The 16492-nt window shown below is 39.9% G+C and overlaps 1 protein-coding gene across 3 annotated transcripts in view; it reads right to left on the bottom strand.

The window, feature by feature from the left end:
• Positions 1-16492, bottom strand: part of KIF26A (kinesin family member 26A) — a 108679-nt gene that overhangs the window by 78092 nt on the left and 14095 nt on the right. The window lies entirely within an intron of this gene.

The following is a 16492-nucleotide window of genomic DNA, read 5'->3' as shown; positions in this document are numbered from 1 at the left end:
TGGGTAAATGGTTTAAAGGCTCAAGTGCAGACAGCTGTCCATTAATGTATATGGCAGAAAATTATATAGACGGAACGTACGGCGAGACATCATGGGTGCTGTGCGTAAGAGATAGATAGAGGTGAGACATTGGCTGTACTCATCTCTATTGCCGTGAGTGCGAAACAAAATAGATTATCGTGTTCTTTTTCAGTGCTATATATAATATTGGTACCAAATAACCATTTCTAAAATTACAGAATATTTATATATGGAAAGATTATTACAATTTGAAAAGCAAAAAAAAAAAAAATTGAGAGTCTCAATTGCTTCCCCAATGTTATTTGGTACATAAAGAAAATACCCACAGGCCATAGAGCAGGGATGGGGAACCTTCGGCCCTCCAGCTGTTGCAAAACTACAATTCTCATCATGCCCGGACAGCCAAAGGCTTGCAACAGCTGGAGGTCCGAAGTTTCCCCATCCCTGCCATTGAGTGTACCCGGCCGCTGTTTATCTATAAGTACACAATCCTTAATTTTTACCCATAAGCATTTCGGGGCTTCCGTATTGACACACGTGCTGGTCACTAACATAACCTCAGCTCAATGCACTGCCCGACTATTAATGTGTTTTTCTATGGGATATTCTATTTCAAACACACATCAATCTGGGTGTAACTGCTGACCTATTGTTTTTCCTGAGTTAACAACAGATCCAGGAAAGAGAAGTGTTGCCTAAACAGTTGGATATGATGCCTGCCAAAACACAAATTACATGGAGACTGAATAGGAAACTGTTCTCATATGGAGAAAGCAGAGGTTAAACCATGATGGGTGTGATGAACTTCAACCTGTCCATTACGGACGTGCCATGGAGTGGGGGGAGGGGGACTTTCCATGACATCACAGATGGAAAAAATAACATGCACTGAAACATTGATACTGTAAGTGTAAGTTGCAATATAAGTGGTCAGGTTTCATAAAATTTAAAGGGAACCTGTCATGCTAAATATAGTGTTTGGTCTGTCAGCCTCATGTTTTAGAGTTGAAAATCATGAGCAGATTTATATAGTTTCGTAGGAAAAATGTTCAGTACAGTTTGAATTTTGAATTTAATTTAAATTTCTGTTTATTCTGGATTGCAATAGGCAGTCCTGCTTATTGACTGAAAGCAATCATTGGTTAGGACCGCCCACTGGACTCCTAAGCTTAGAATGAGCAGAGGTGTTAATCAAATTACATGTTAGACTGATTCTTTTCCTGCAAACTACATATCAAACTGCTCAGCTTCTTTTGCCCTTCAACATGATGTTGCAGATTCTATTCCAATATATATTATATCACATGATCCCTTTAAGTTTCCTATTATATCACTTTCTGTGTTTCTTGACCTTCCTCTCATAACCATGCCTGAGTGTTAGAGGATATTTCATACCAATAGGTTTATACTTGACCTATTCTTTAACTCAAGTTAAACATAGTTTAAACATAGACTTTTTGGTGATTTTAATTTTCCTCATTTTCCTATTTACTATCTATTTTAAAATAATCCTGAAATCTTGCAGTTTAAACTTTTACCACTAGGCCTAAATCTGATCTGACGTTTTCTTATCCATGCTGTCAGTGCTGATATCCATGAGACTTACTGTAAAGCATATCTCTGAACATGATTAAAACAGCTTAGTCAAAATGGCTGCCCCCATAATAATGTACAAAATGAAAAATTATATTCAGAAAATTAAAAAAAAATTTGCAAAAAAACAACATGTTTCCGTATCTGGGTATAATCAGAAAACAAAAAAAAAGATACTTTAGGTTGACTGACAAGCATTTTAATAGCAGCAGGCATAACATTAAGAAAATATTGCATGACACACAGATTCTCACTTTGGTTTTGCCTGGGATGTTCCTTTAATTATTACATTGTATATAGATCGCGTACAGAGTGATGTCATCCTATGCAGTGACATCACCACCAGTCAGGGGCGTAACTACCACCGTAGCAGACAAAGCGGCTGCAATGGGGCCCCTGATCCTTCATCATTTGCAGCACCCGGAAGCTGAGCTGGCCTCCTAAGTGCTGCAAATGGCATTTAAATGCAGTGCTGTGAGTTGGGAGCCATTGGCTCCCTGCTCTGCCAATCACTCTTGTGGCTGCAGGCAACACTTTGCCTCTGTCCACAAGAGGCCACTCCCACCCTTCCTCAGTGCTCCAGTGCACGAGTGACGTGGCAGGAGGACGGCCCAATGAAAAGTTTGCTATGGGGCCCAGCCATTCCTAGTTACGCCCCTGCCACCATTTAAGAAACAGAGGATGCATTTATAATTTATACCAAGGCCCAGATTTCCCAAAGTCCTCCCCTGTTCCAATAGCACTGTGTAGCTAGGCAGACATGCTGATCAGGAATAGCTAAGTGATCTAAGTAGAAGTGATAGTCGCTGCTATAGACATCACACATCAGATCAACAGATTATTTACATTTATGTCATTATAAGGTCATACAGGTAAGAATAGTTTTTCAATCATTTTTTCGTATTTTCGCTAAGCGGTCTGGGGCCAGTAGTCAGTAAAGTTCTAACAATGTATCACGGAGAAATGCTTCACAGTTAATGAATTGGGACGGTTTTGTTTTGCAGCCATCAACACGTAGGAAATGTAGTGTTTTCCCAAGTGCTCTTACTTCCTGAGTTGCAGAGTTTTAGAGGAAAAGCCCAGAGTGTTACTGACTTTGATGATTACAATGTCAGTCCCTGTTATGCTTTCCAGCTATAGTGTCATAGGGAAATCAATGTACAGCTTCACCAGTCTGCAGTCTGCAGCCACTCCGGACTACAGACTGTCATTGGTATTGCAGCTCATCATTTTTTTCTTATACCCGGTCCCTGTTCCGATGGACTGATTTTAGTCTTGGACTAGTTAATAAAAAAAAAAAAAATGGTGTATGTATCTAGGCAGATTAATAAGTCTTCAATTCAAGCGTTCATATAGTAGTTTTTACAATATTAAAACACTATGGACCCCCTCCAAGGGCTTTATACAGTATATCAATGCAAATGTAATTCTCATGGAACATATTGTAATCTGGTTAGGGTTGAGAAAAAAAGAGGCAAACAATTAGCGGTCCCTAAATAGACTCTGTCAGTAAGGTAATGCTGTCCTAGTGACAGCGAAGCTGAACAGAATGATGTATCACTTACATTGTCCTGTGCAGCAGATACAGAGATATCTTTCTTAATAACATGGACAATAAGTCGTCCTCCCCATTATGTGCATGAGCCCAGTAGTTCTCAATATTCATAAGAAGCAGAAAACTCTCCCGCCCCCCCCCCCCCCCAGCTGCTGATTGGCAGTTATCTATCCATGCTGTGTATAGGCAGCCAACTGTCAATCAGTCAATCAGCAGATGGAGGGCGGGGTAGGGGTGTGGCAACAATCCTATTCTCCTACATATTAGGAGAACGGATGCATAGAATGATGTAAGTAATACACCGATCTGTTCAGCATTTCTGTCACTAGTTTATGCTGCCCTCATTTAAGGCAGCATAAACCTAATCACAGAGTCCCTTTAAATTGAGAGGACCCGGTCCTGTTTGCTACTATACATTGGGTGGCAGAAGCCTGTGACTCTTCTTGGTAGCACACACAGAGGTACTGTATGAAGAGGCAAACAAACGCTTTCAGTCACAACTTTGAGATTCATGTTGTTATGAGACCACCATTGTTTTATGCACACTGCTTGGTATAAACAAGTTAATACATAAAAAATCCCACTGAATATTAACAGGAGTCTCGTAAAGGAGTCTGCATGTCTCAGTAATGACAGATGAGCAAGGAGTCTAAGTGCAAGAGTCATAATAATAAGTCATTTACAGCTCACACATAAACTATGTCCAGACCTAAAAATCTTAAATGGACAGCAAATTCTAATTCACATTGGAACCAGAACTTTGTATCTGACAGCCAGACAGAGGGGCTTAGTACCGGCTTTGTAGCACAGTATATTTTGAGACTTGTGTAGGAGACTCCGGTGGTTGAGATAAAAGGGGATTGGAAGGAGGCCAATACAAACACACTGCAACAATGTGGACGTACGTAGGTTATTAAGAGTTGCTGAGATGTCTTAAGGGAGTAAAGGCCTTAAGGTCCTTTTACACTGGCCGATTATCGGCCCGTGTAAAAGTGACAAGGAAAACATGCGATCTCCAGCTGATCATTCATTTAGAGCAGGCTAAAAAATTTCTCATCATCGGCCACACATCTTTCTGTGTGGAGGCTTATAACTATAAAGCGAAATTCACAGCATTGTCGTATATAGCCATGCTGTCAGTTCGCAGATCACACACCAGTTGCATACTTACCTAGTGCACTGCTGCTTGTGACCTGGCATCCTCTTCACCGGCTCTCCCATTCAGCCACTGTCTTCAGAATAATTGACAGCTGGAGGAGGCGGAGTCTGAAGACAGCAGCTGGGAGAGAGCTGGAGAAGAGGCTTCCAGATCACAAGTGCGTTAGGTAAGAATGCAACTGCTGTTTGTTTGGGAAATTGGCAGGCTGACATAACAGATATATGTATATCCATGCTGGCAGTTTCAATGGCTGCAAGAACGATATATGGATTGTTCGTGCAGCCCAGCGACCCGATCTTTCGTGGCCATGAAAAGGCACTGTAAACGGGCACCAATCTCGCTGATTGATACACGTTTGCAGTGGCCCGTGAGTGAGAAATTGCAACAGGTAAAAGGACCCTTAGGTGGAGATTGACTACTGTACATGTTACGGCAAAGGTTTGTTTTCTCCCATAAGTATAGTTTTCTGCTTCGTTGATTGGATGGACATTGGCATGTCAGGCAAGGGACACCAGAAAACTAATATCCTGCAACTATTGCTGGAAGAAGTTGGTAATGGTTACTGGGAAATATATTGTGGCCTTCTCTGGGCCCATGTGGATGAATCCATACCCGCAGATCACATATACCTTGTCCCCTTTTAAAAATGTCTCCCTTCCTGGGTTGGAATACTGTTTAACCACCATGACTTCACATCAGTGTCCATATAACTTTAATACCCACTCTGTGCTCAAGAATTTACACAATAGGCACAACAAATGTATCTATACCACCATAAACATCACTAATGAATTGTTATAGGCATCAGGTATATCATTTGAGTAAATGATCTTCACACATGAATAAAAAAAAATCTTTCTAACTTGCTTTTCAGGACCACTGCACTGACTTGCAAAGCAATTTAACTTTTTTGTATACAAGTGATACACAAGTTAGACAATCAAAAGGAAAACAATAGACACACTCCTTAGACCTGCCAAACTCCAGACAGACCGCAAGCAAATCAATTGTGAGAAATAGGACAGGATGTGTCGGAAAGCTAGATGACCGATACAGCCAGTTGCATACGAACATCAATTCATATCAGTTATAGTAGACTGAGTTCAGTGCTGCCGTATCCATAAGCCAAGCTGGCTCTCATAAAGAGCTCAGCACAATGCTTAGCTGTGGGAAAGTAAGAATGACACGGGCAGGAAGGAACTTTCTGAAAAGCAAGACCTACAATAGTAAACACAATATGGCATGGGAACGTCAGGCCGAGCTATGGACAATGGACCCGAGGATTGCAGCAAGAAAACTTGGCCAGTCGACAATCTGAAATTCAGTCTGCATGGCTATGCGAGAAATATGAATCTACTATTCTGAGTGTTTATGGACAAGGTTAAATTGGGTCTATGGAGCAACTTGGTCATTTGCACAAGCCAAAATCCTAATCAAGAATGATGAAGTAAAGCAATGAATTCTTTGAGTTCTGCACAAATTATTCAGTGCTAATGTCATTCTGCTATGGATCAATTTACCAATGTGCTGCCAGTAAGGAAAAAAAATGTTGTTTTTACTGGAACGATGACTGCTATGTATGGAGTCATTTACTATGTTTTCAGCAGGTCATGTTCAGATTACAGGGGCAGACTCGACGTATACTTACTCATCAGCTAAATGTCTCCCCGTCTGCTATAATCTACTAGACAATTCCCATGAACTAGACGTTACTGGCCAAAAAGAACATTATAGCTTCACAAAAAGCTTTGTATCCTAAGTAGTAATGACAGGAGGTATTTTGGAGACACCTCCAGCCCTTACTCAGCTTCTTCTGACCAAGGAAAAGCTATATGTCTACCTGTGATGAAGACTTTTAAAGAATAAGGTAAGAATGACTAACTAGACTAGAGGATATTTTCAGGAGCTGCCTGATACTACCACACTCCTAAACACTTTTTTATTTGCTCACATGGTGGCACCTTTGAAGAATAAATTCCTGTGGAGGTTCCACTCTACAAAATGAGGATGGGGTCAACCTGGATTGGACTGCTACACAGACTCTCTCCATAGTATATACACCTTTGGCAAGAAGGGTAAGAAGAAGAGGTAGTTAAAGGTGCATTCACACTCTTTTTGGGGTGCCATATTGTTCTGCCGTCCTGTATTTTATACGCGAGAAGAGTGACATACAGTTTCTCCTTTTTTTTGCTGATTGGTATCTGTTGAGATGGTCTTTCTTGAACAGTTTCACACTCTCCATTGGGAAAGGTTGATGGGGCCAATCTACTTCTTAAGATGCTTGACTGTATTTAGTGTATTTAGTGCTTACCCCCGAAAAAAACATGAAGGACATCTACCAGAAATGAAAAATCGAACAGTTGCTGGTCTCTAGTGCCTCTCATATGTGGCTATGGGGAAATGCTCTTCTTTTTGGTTCTGATAAAATTCCCTCAGTGCTACATGGTTTTAACCAGGATATAGTACACTGGCCCATTGGATCGAGACAATGACTAAACATTACATTAGGCCAATAGAATGGGGTAAACTAAAGCTCTAGAATAATGCATACGTCTAAGGGAAGACTGATCCCTGTAACAAACGCGCCATCTGTCACAAAGATAGACACTATACTGAGATGGTCACAACCGTGCACCCAAAATAGTACTTGTACTATAGGAAGGAATGAAATGAAAAAGCATGTAATACCTTCCTGGTGAATGATGAATATGTCTATGAAACATACATAAACCAATGGCTGACAAATGATAGGTTTTCAGAGATCCATCTATGACCTAACAGAACGACTAATCCTCAGAGTGCACTTAAATGAATCACCTTGTTCTGCAATCAGTCATATAGGAGCAGAAACATGTGGTTAAACATTTGTTAAGCATGATTAAATTGGTATTTGCAGAAGACAGCATAGAGAATAGACAAGAAAGTGCATTCCATAAGACGCACATTTATACCAGACCTTTAATAAAAAGATATGCTTCCATTATGCACGGTGAATTTCTTGACCCTTACTACTTTAAACCTTCAGTTACCCTGACATGACTGTTTTAGTATATAACTGCATGGACACTGGAACATCTTTGTTAGAACTCTGTGTTGTGCTGTTCCTCAGTTATTCTTCCTAAAAAAGTATGAGTAAATAGACAATAGAGTAGTGTTATCTCATTAAAGGGGTTTCAGAAAGCAACAGGTTTCAGAAAGATACAAAGATTTGTATTTTCTATTTAAAAATCTCAAGTCTTCCCATAGTTATCAGCTGCTGTGGGCCTGCAGGAAATGTTTTTTTCTTTTCAGTCTGACACAGTGCTCTCTGCTGCCACCCCTGTCCATGTCAGGAATTGTCCAGAGCAGGAAAGGTTTTCTATGGGGATTTGCTACCGCTCTGGACAGTTCCTGTCACGGACAGAGGTGGCAGCAGAGAGCACTGTGTCAGACTGAAAAGGAAAAAAAACATTTCATGCAGGACGTACAGCAGCTGATAACTATGGGAAGACTTTTCATTTTTAAACAGAAGTAAGTAACAAATCTATATAACATTCTGAAATCAGCTGATTTAAAAGAAAAAGTTTTTCACTGGAGTACCTCTTTAAGCTGATTTGGTAGACTACTGGTGTCCATTAAAATCAGTGAATGCTTGTTGACTTCAATGGATACCCTGCTGTACTTCATTTCCCCTGTGGCAACCCCTATGACATCAGAAATGACCCCACCCAGGATACGCTTTGCATCAGGGGTCTCATAGACATTCCTTTTAATCCTGTATATGCAAAAAGGAACTTGTAGTATTCAGCCTATGGCATGGAGAATGAAACCTAAAGGCTATGCTTTATAGAAGTTGTCTGACATATTGCTCCACAACCATGATCCTGGTATGGTTACTGGCTGGCTCAGGAGACCAGATGGTACTGGTGTATGGCATCTGGGAGTCAGGCAGATAACATAGTCAGCAGGCCTGACAACACTAAAGAGTTTGAATGAGCAGCTTTCCTACTGATTTCAATATAAATAGTGTAATGCCTCATTTCTCCAGAGGTGGCACTGCAGGGAATATAGATAGTTGTTGCCAACTTCATTTACAGATTACAACTGATCGCTGTAGATACCAGCATCAGTAGCACTCCTATAAATCTTAAATATTAGTAGATATGTTAAAGAATATTTAATAAATGATACAAATATCAGAAGAGGAGTCTATAATCCCACAGCTGTAAAGAACATTTGGGGTAAAATTACAGAGTAATTAAAAAATATAACTCACTCCAAGTAAAATAAATAGAAGGCGTCTCATCAGTGCCGCCACTGCGCCATGTATTATCTTACTGCTGAAATATTAACAGCATTAAGATGAATAAAATATGGAACTTTCATAATTTTACAACTAATTGCTAAGAGACTAATATTTTCATCCGTTGCCGCTGGCATATTGCAAGCGAATTTAATTGTGGAAAACGCGAACACGTGAACTCAACAGTGGTTTATTAAAACTAAGTAACTTAATAAAATATACATTTAAAGAAGTAATCCACCTAAAGCCATGTTCTTATGATTGACCCCTTCTGTACCTTCCCAACACGTTTCTCCTATTACCGCACCAGTCAGAGATATATACAATAAATCCTGAGTCAGTGATGGTTCAATCGTACAGATCATTCAAATGCATTTCTGATACTCTGACATATATATATATATATATATATATATATATATATTGTTTTTTTACTTTTATTTAAAAATCTCTTCCATACTTATCAGCTGCTGTTTGTCCTGCAGGAAGTAGTGTATTCTCTCCAGTCTGATATGGTGCTCTCTGCTGCCACCTCTGTTCATGACAGGAACTGCCCAGGGCAGGAGATGTTTTCTATGGGGATTTGCTCCTGTTCTGGAAATTTCCTGACTCGGACAGAGGTGGCAGCAGACAGCACTGTGTCAGACTAAAAATAATAACCCACTTCCTGCAGGACATGCAGCAACTGATAAGTACTGGAGGACTGGACATGTTTTTTTAAAGAAATAATTTACAAATCTATGTAACTTTTTGTCATCAGTTGATTTACATTTTTTGTCCTCCAAAGTATCCCCTTTAAGTGTAGGTAATGTAGTATTCATTTAGTTTGCTCATTTAAAAAATGTGTCTGCTTTTCAACTATAATTCCGAATCACTTGACGCTCCAGATACAAGAATTTTTAGTATTCAATCATAGAAGTAAAAGCATGTCAGCCCAATGCCAGTATGCCATGGACCAGCCATGGGAAATTTCAGAAAGGACTCAATTATTTAGGTTGAAAACTGTCCATGTCAGACACTACTACACTCACACTTTCCACATGATAGCCCACCTTATTTTATTCTATATTACAAGTTCGGAAAATTAATTTTAATTTAGAGATTCTTTTTTTCTTTCCTTTATACCTCGCAGCAGCCACAGCAATTTTCAGAAATTTTGACTATGGTGAAACATTTATGAGAGATTTAATGGTGAATAGATCTGAACAGAAGGGATCTGTTTAACCTTTCTCTCGGTGGTCAATGCTCTTTATAACCCTAAGACACAATGTAAGGTTTGTACCTGAAATCCAACCCTTTAACAAGCTTTAGCACAATGACAGGACATTGCATTAATAGTGCCCTTTACAAAGATAGAAATGTATTAGGGAGGAGATTCTCTTACCAATCATCGAGTTCCTTTATTCTTTCTATTATCAAAGACGTTTCCCTTTGAAAGACACATAATTGCGACCACACAGAGTGACCTTCTAGGACAGGTGCACCGACCCGCTAGAACCAGGTCTTGTCAGAAAAAAGGTGTATTTTCCCGATGCATGTACCACCCAGCAGGAGACAGGTCAATGTCAATAAGCTGCAGATAAAGCCACAAGAAGAATCTAGGCATTGTAAGTATAAATCTACTTCCCAAGAACAGTCAGCAACTTAATATTATCCACCAGCCGTGACCAAGTCAAGCTTTCAATGACTCTTTGAAATCGTTTTGTTTTGCTTCCTATTTCCAGACGTCGGACTCGAAACCCACATCCCAATGCAGTCACACAATGAAACATTAAAAGAGAAAAAACTATATTTAGTTCCAGCAAAGGAATTTTATAATCATCACGCAGGAAACTTTTCAATTGAAATGAAGGTCAATAAGAGCAGATTTCCCCTACAGGCCCTGGCTTCTTCCAGACTTCTCCTGCAGGAAAAATGACATTGTTTCATTTAACAATGTTGGGTATAATACATAAAGTAACAATATAATCACCGGCAAATGGACAAATCCTTAATAATAACAGGGATGTCCAAAACTAATTTATGACGGGAAGCTGGAAGGTGTCAGTAAGTAGATCCTACAGGACTGTTATGATTTGGAGTTGAGTAACAACATTGGGCTGTGGACAGAGAAGACAGAAAAGGAAGGGATGTGAATTTGCTCTGTGGATTTTCACAATGAAATGTGAATTTCGGGTGAATTTTATGCAGTCAATGCATTGGAATCTAAAGAAAGCTCTTAACATTGCACTTTGGCAGGACTATCTAACCATCTAAAGTATATGACAGCCAATCATTTACTCAGTGGCAGATGTTGCAGAAAGAAGGATCAGGCATGTTAAATTTGAACCTGCCTTTTGTACTGGGGGAGATAAGCTGCCACCAGAGAAGCCTGAGAGTAGCCTTGTCACATCCACAATTGGCTGGATCAGGAGAAATAGCTGTCAGCCAAATAGCTTTACAGAGTCTCATATCAAGGTGTCCCAAATGGTCCAGTTTTTTCAACACCAATACGCCCTAATAAAAGTATATGGAAGGTGGAATTCTGAGGCAACTCTTTTAAGTTCTTAACATTTCTTTTTCTTAGTTTTATGTGCTTCTCGGAAAGTTAGCAAAGGTGGCTACCAGTAAAATTAGTTGTGCATTAATATATACTAGCTATTCAGGAGCAATGTATATGACAAGAGCCTGTCAAAACTGTAATGGTGGCCATATTGTTTACTACCCAGCATTCTCTAATTACCCAGCATTCTCTAATTACGAGAACAATTCAAAGACTTATTTTTCCTGTCTTGGTAGTAGTAGATACTAGAGATGAGCAAACTTCTAGTATGTTCAGGTTCAACTGAACCCAAACTCTCAGCATTTGATTATCGGTGGCCGAAGAAGTTGGATGCAATCCTAAGGCTGCCTGGAAAACATGGATACAGCCATAAGCTTCCTAGGCCTGCATCCAACATCTTCAGCCAATGCAGAGAGTTTGGGTTCAGAACTGCAATTGGTGGGCAACATACTGTGGGCAACATAAAGCAATTGTATTTGGCAACCAATCAGATGGCTGCTTTCAGTATCTGAAAAATGAGAGCTGGTTTCTGATTGGTTGACATACTCTACGTTTCCTTTGAACCCTTTTTGCTAAATCTTTCACTGTATGTACATAATGGCTGTCTACAGGATGGATCCACATTTAAACTTGGTATCAATACAGTAAAAAAGGAAAGAAAGAAATTATAAAAGTTCCAGAACACAAGATTTCTCTCCATAAATGATATCACTTCTAGAAAAGTGGTTCAGAAAGCTTTTAACATCTGTTCAATTAGACAATTACCATTATAACTTAATTATAACTTACAACAGGAACATCCATTTTAAATAAGTGTACAGAGCGCAAAGCTAATATTATAACCTTCCAGCGTGATGTTACCCCAAAGTGAAACCAAAGTGCAAGTGTTTTATGAAGAATTGTAACCAATTCTAATCATTTTATATTCATAGAGGCCAAGACATGGAGCAAACAGTGAGGTCACCAATCATTTTCTTTCTCTATGTCTATGGGGGGTCCTAGGGTGTTCCTGAAGACTAGTACCCCAGAATCAACCAGAAGGTCATGTATATCATCACTATATTATCAACATCCTCACTGTCCTAAAACACCAGAGACTTTCTCATCATTATTTAGGCATTGTATGGCGACATTATTTGGACATTGAATAGCAATATTGGGTGGGAATTATATACTAAATATATGGTAATAATACTTAAATACTCTGTAACTTTATTATTAAGGCTTTTCATTGAGGTGGGGGGAGGGCAGCTAAAGCAGCAACGGATTAATATAGTTAATAGAGTATTCCCAAAAAATGAAGTTTTCTATACACTGAATAGGGGATCTATGTCTAATTGGTAGGGATCAAATTTCTGGGGCCCGCACTGATCAAGAAAGTGGAGGTCTGTTGCCAACTTAGTGAATGGGGCAGTGCCCAGAAACACAGGACTAGCCAGATATCCCTCCGGGAAGGACTCAGCCAAGCGGTGGCTCCTGTAAGGAAACCACCAAAACCACCATATTAAGTGGCCCTATAAGTCAATGTAATGACAAGGGAAAAACCAAGGCCAGGTATCCATCCACATACTGCTGTTTTTTCGGGGTGTTGCCCCTCATCAGTGTGGAGCAGGATTCTGGCTAGGTGGGAGCAATGCCTAGTAGAGCCATAAGAGAAACAGGTGGCTGATCTCAGGGAGACCAGCCAAACGATGCCGGCTGCTTCTGAAAGCGCTTAAATGCAGTGAAATCCTACTGTCTATGGGACATCTGAAAATAGACGAGTACAAAGCTTAGTTATCTTCATAAGTCCCATAGAGTTTGCATGAAGTGGTGGCTGAGGATGCCCACTACTGCTCCATTCACTGGTTAAAATTTGGACCACCGTTCTCATGATCCGCTGTAACGCCCACCTGTAGTCTATTATCCGCTATCACGTGCATAGATGGTAACATTTTACTATTAAAATAACCACTTTAAATTCAGTCATACCCAATGTTTTAGGTTTTAAGTCGAAACTCAAACCTGATATGTAAGGAACAAAACATACTCCGAGTGCATCCTTATACAAACTCCTGCAATTGCCTTTTACTGCTCCACCGAACTCAATGTATATAACACACATAGTAGCGATATAAACACTGTTATTAGTTACTCTAAACATTTCTTTATATGGCACCAGCAAAGCTGAAAGACATCCATAACATACAGTAGATGTAAATGGGCCAGTAAGATGAATGAGAGGAATGTTTATATAAGGAGACGTCCTCCCATAATTCCACATTATTACTGTTTCATGACATCCCGTAACACTGCACTTTACTAAATCCTACATATATATTAAGATTCCAATGTAGTTAAGGCATTCCCAGGCTTGTGTCTCCACCTGTTGAGCAGCAAGACAGAACTTGTTGTCTACCATGGCACTAATACTGGTTGCAGGAATTTTCTGATCCATTGTATTAGCTGATGACCACCTGTTCAGGCCAAGGTTTATGACCACTCTTGGACATTTTCAGGGATGAGCTCCATAATTAACATTACATTTGAAGGAAAGGACCCAATTTCATGGAATATTTGGGCTATTAGGATTGTGGTGTCTTTAGTAGGCTGATAGGAGAATATCAATGTCCGGAATGGACGAACTAGTGTATTGGGATTTAGTGTTTGCAATATGAAAAGTTTCCAAAAACTCACAGTCACATGCAAAATAATAGGTGCAGTGAGGAGTAATTTTATGTACAGTCCAACCATGACTTTATATGAGGGACAAGACACTATATAGTTCAGTTTCACCACCCCATCAGCCCTGGCAGGATAGCAATGATAAAGTAAAAAGCAGGTCCCTTTTAGAGGTTGTTTGACAATGCCAACAACCAACGACAGGAGATCCTGGTAGCCCAAACTCATTTTTATATCTGTAATTTGTTTTCCTCTTCCATGTTTGCCAACAATAGGCACACAAGTGAAGAACAGAATCCTAAATATATTTTACCACCCGTTAAAATGCTACTTAGACCAATGCTACTTTTTCCCTAAGAATCCAATGCAACTGCTTTCATGGTGTATATGTATGTTCTTGCTAGTTGGCCATATGCATGAGATGGTTGTTACCCAAGACACAAGAATGCTTGGCTCAGCTTAGTAAGTGGGAGAAAGCTGCTGCCAGACTCCTCTAGTGGCAGCTTACCTCCATGAGAACAACAGAATCAAGAAGTGGAAATTCATTATTCCCAATTGTTCTCTACACATGAATAAGCCAAGTCCAGCTCACCTTGTTGTATTACTCATTTGTTGCTATCCTGGTCCACGAAAAGACATTCACAACTATACTTAGGTTCAAAAAGAAGATCTCTGGCACAACTGGCTATAAAAAATCTTGCTTTTCTGAAGAAACATTAAAACTTGACCCAACATGGCTAGTGGCAGAGAGATACCCTAACACATCTTGACTACAATGACATTCTTTATCAAAGCCCTCTGATGAAGAACAATATTATGTTCAAAACATGTTGGGGCATTTCCATTAATGACGAGCAAACTTGCTGAGCACTTGGGTTCATCGGGCTCTGTATTTGCCTCCAGCTGCCTGAAGAACTTGGATGCAGCCCTAGGACATCCTGAAAGACATGGATACCACCGTAAGCTATACCCATGTTTTCCTGGATGCCCTACAGCAGTACCCAATTTCTCTAGGCAGCGGGAGTCAAATGCTGAGCATTTGGGTTCAAACAAACCTGAGCATTTAGCAAGTTTGCTCATCGCTAATTTCCATGTTGGGTCAAGCTTTAAAGTGTCTTTAATAAAGCAAGAATGATGTTAGTCTGTTGTACTAGAGATCTTCCAACCCAACCCTTCTCTCCCCTAACATCTGCCTTAGGGGGAGAATTGGGTGGCAACCATTCAATTTACATTAGATGGTTGACTGGGTGACCAGTCCCACCAAACTCTAATGTGTATGACTAGCCTTAGACCTTGTCTTGGTAACATACTACAGGCTGCGGTAACTTGTCATATAATTGCCGATGGATTCAGTCAGATAATCCCCCACGGCCCTATTACTAATCCTGGGTACTCTCTGCCTGCCAAATGGAGCACTATAATACAGTAATAGGGAGTTGCTATGTAAGAAATCCCATAAATATTTGCATTCATTATCCAAAGATGAACCTCACACATGAAAATATCATTGAAAACCACATTTTACCCATATGATAAAGATTTAGGATAAACTGTCTAACAGGTGGCATGACTCACTCATCCTCAGCATTATGGTTGGGCTAATAGCCGTCTAATGAAGACAACTTTCCTCTCACCCTGGAGTTATTTAAGAGAAATATTTTTCATTTTTTGCAAGAACAGACACAGAATGGAAACTTTTGCAAAAAAACAATATTTGGGTTTCTGTCCCTTTTAGACTGGGAAACATGTTCTAATGTTATTTTATTGTCACAGATCCCTCCCATGTCAGAGGGACGGGCTGGTTTCCTTCCTGAGCCAAGATCACACAGCACTGCATTGGGTCACCCTGTCATTAATTGTCACAGCGGGTTTCTTTCTCACAAACATTCCAAAAAAGTAAAAAAAAAAAAAGAATCAGCAGATACAGGGAGGAATTACGCAGCTCGTAATTATTGCACATTCTAAAGCCTGGGTGGGTGACCGCCGTCTATCTGAACGCCAGATGTTGGCTCAAACCGGGAAACAATTACAATCTTTTCGGAGGCTGCAATGAATATGGAGGGAGGGAGCTGTGTGCTTTCAATTACAGATGAATTAGGGTTACCGATCTACAATAAACTAATATGTGCAATGCCGTAAAATATTCGCATTATGGTGGCAGAAGACATACGGCAAAATTCTACTATTAATAAGTTTTTTAAAAAATCACAAAAACCCTAAAACTTAATACTCTCCAGCTGTTGCAAAGCTACAATTCCCAGCATGCCCTGACAACCATATACTGTCTAGTCCTGCTGAGAATTGTAGTTTTACAACTGCTGGAAAACCACAAGTTAGCAGGCATATAGTGTAAAAATGGTATTAATATAATATAAGCTCATATACATGATCACATGTCCTCTTCTAGTTGTATAGCACTGTAATATGGCACCCATAGAACTCAATGAGACCCTCCATCAACTTATAGCAATGGGCAAAAGTTCAAAGCCAAACTTAAACTGGTTTATCAACACTACAGAAGAAAAACCTCATAACTAGTGTTGAGTGGACTTGCTGAACTGTTTGGGTTCTCCACACTCGAAGGCTTAGCTTTTGACTCCAGGGCTGTATCCATGTTTTCCTGGCAGCCTTAGGGCAGAATCCAACTTCTCCAGACACCGGTAGTCAACTGCTGAGCGT

Source organism: Dendropsophus ebraccatus, chromosome 13, assembly GCF_027789765.1.
Source record: "Dendropsophus ebraccatus isolate aDenEbr1 chromosome 13, aDenEbr1.pat, whole genome shotgun sequence".
NCBI lineage: Eukaryota > Metazoa > Chordata > Amphibia > Anura > Hylidae > Dendropsophus > Dendropsophus ebraccatus.
The sequence above is the reverse complement of the archived record's forward strand: the minus strand, read 5'-3'. Positions and strand labels throughout refer to the sequence as shown.